Source organism: Mastomys coucha, unplaced genomic scaffold (assembly GCF_008632895.1).
Source record: "Mastomys coucha isolate ucsf_1 unplaced genomic scaffold, UCSF_Mcou_1 pScaffold16, whole genome shotgun sequence".
NCBI lineage: Eukaryota > Metazoa > Chordata > Mammalia > Rodentia > Muridae > Mastomys > Mastomys coucha.
In genome coordinates this window covers 37,246,892-37,249,564 of record NW_022196898.1, presented here as the reverse complement: position 1 = coordinate 37,249,564, position 2,673 = coordinate 37,246,892, and the positions used below count along the sequence as shown (strand labels likewise).

Below are 2,673 nucleotides of genomic sequence, written 5' to 3'. Positions count from 1 at the left end.
AAAAAAAAAAAAAAAAAAAAAAAATCTGGACAATGAATTCCCACATATAACTCAGTTGAGTCTGAATGTCAATAAGTAGAATTATACTAAATAGGGCCATGGGGTGGCTCAGCAGGTACCATGCTTGCCACACAAGCCTGAGGTCCTGAGTTCAATACCCATGAAGTGGTTTGAACAAGTTTGGCCCTATACTCATGTGACAGTATTAGGTGTGTTCTTGTTAGAACAGCTGTAATCTTGTTGGAAGAAGTGTGCCATCACTGTGAGGGTGGGTTGTATGGCACCCCTCCTAGATTGCCTTCGGAAGCCAGTCTCCTTCTGGCTACTTTTGGGTCAGCTCCTTCTAGAGCACTGTGTCTGCCAAGACTTTGTCATTCTTCCCACCATGATGATAATGAATTGAACTTCTGAAATTTTAAGCCACCCCCAATTAAATGTTGTCCTTTATAAAAGCTACCTCGGTCACAGTATCTCTTCACTGCAATAAAACCCTAACTAAGACAACCCAGAACCACAGAAAAGGCAGCAGAGCACTCCAGAACGTCATCGTCTAATCTCTATGTGAGCGCTGTGGCACATGCATGCACCCCTGTACACCACAGAAAGTGTAATAAAAACAGATAATACTAAAAGATTCCAAGCAAGAATCTGAGAAAACTTTGGGGCTCACACCTACAATTCTATCATAGGAGGCCGAGGCAGGAGGATTGAGGATTTAAGTTCAGCTTTGAATTCCAGACAATCCGGATTATAAACATGACCCAATGATAAATGTTAAACTTTTCTTTTGGGATAGTCTCATTTAATCCAGTTTGGTTTCAAACTTTGCACCTTGATGACTCTACCTACCAAGTGCTAAGATCACATATGTACACTAGTACCAAGCAGGTTTTATTCCCTTCTCTATTTTTTGTTTATTGAGACAAAATCTCTCTATGTAGTCTTGGTTATCCTGGAGCTTACTATGTAGATGGTACACTATGCTCACAGAGAGCCATCTGCCTCTGTCTGTGCTGGAATTAAAGGCCTAAGGCACTACACCCAGCTCAGCATAACATTTCTTTTACTTTTTTGGTCTTTCGAGATAGGGTTCCTATGTAGCCTTGGCTGCTCTGGAACTCACTTTGTGTAGCATGTGGACCTTAAACTCAGAGAGTCCCCCTTTTTTGTCTCCTGAGTAGTGGGATTAAGGGTACCACTGTCCAGCTTACATGGATACCACGTCACCCTTCATGTAAACCTATGGGAACAAGGAGAAAACTAAGCATACATATGCATGTCTAGAACCATTCTGGAGCAAGCTGACATAGAACTTACTTGAACTGAGTTATATGCCTGGTAGGTGATAGAGCTGGGATCTCTCAAAACCCCACATTCTAATGTCTTGTTCCCTTTGACAGTTCTACTGGAATGATCAAGTCTTTATGATTTTGGACTAGTAGAAAGGTTTTGAGGACCAAAATCAACCATCAAAAGACTAGAACCTGCCAAAATAAACCTTTTCTCAAGTATTTGTTTAATGATGAGAATTATATCAATAGGCTAGCTTTTTAAAAACTACATTTACTTTGTGTGTGTATGTGAGGTGGACAACTTGTAGGAGTCAGTTCTATGTGCCAAGTGGATCAGAGGAATCAAACTCAAGTTGATAGACTTTAAGCAGGTACCTTTTACCCAATGAGCCATCAGGCCTCCCACCCCCTTTATTGAGACAGTATCATTCAGTTGTAAAAGATGGCCTGGAAGTGATTTGTCCAGGATGACTTCAAACTTAAGGTAATTAATCCTCTTCCCTTAGTCTTCTACAGAGCTGATATTTTGAGTCCTGAGTGGTTGTTTTGTTGAGCCTCATGTAGCTCAGGCTATCTGGAAACTCCCTATGTAACTGAAAATAACCTTCAGCTCTTGACAGCCTCTTGCTTTGGTCCACCCAGTGATGGAATAACAGGTCCGTACCACTAAGCCAGCTTAAGGAAAGAAAAAAAGCATATACACACACACACCACACTACAGACACACATAACAACCAGGGTGTACACGTGGAAAGCAGAGGATAACTTTGTGGAGTCTGTTCTCTCCCTCCACCTCTATAAAGGAACTGGGGATCAAATTTAGTCCTCCAGGCTTTTTTTGGTTTGTTCTGTTTTTGTTTTTTTGAGACAGGGTTTCTCTGTATATTCCTAGCTGTCCTGGAACTTACTCTGCAGACCAGAATGGCCTTGAACTCAGAAACATGCCTGCCTCTGCTTCCCAAGTGCTGGGATTGTAAGCGTGTGCCACCACTGCCCGGCCAGGGTTTCTTTTCATAGTCCTGACTATCTTGGAACTTGCTCTATAGATCATGCTGGTCTCAAACTCAAGAAATCAGTCTGCCTTTATCTTAAGGGCTGGGATCAAAGGTACATGTCACTACATTTAGTGTCAATTTTTTCTTTTTAAATAAAATTTACTTATGTGTTTTTAATGTACAAGTGGTGTCTGCATGGCAGAGGAGGGCATCAGATCCCACTACAGATGGCTGTGAGCCACCATGTGGTTGCTGGGATTTGAACTCAGGACCTCTCTGGAAGAGCAGTCAGTGCTCTTAACCACTGAGCCATCTATTTCTCCAGCCTCAAGTCTTTACTTTTTTTTTTTGTTTGTTTGTTTTTTCCAGACAGGGTTTCTCTGTGT

At 41.8% G+C, this 2,673-nt stretch overlaps 1 protein-coding gene across 2 annotated transcripts in view; it reads right to left on the bottom strand.

The window, feature by feature from the left end:
* Positions 1 to 2,673, bottom strand: part of Cct3 (chaperonin containing TCP1 subunit 3) — a 23,871-nt gene that overhangs the window by 4,420 nt on the left and 16,778 nt on the right. The window lies entirely within an intron of this gene.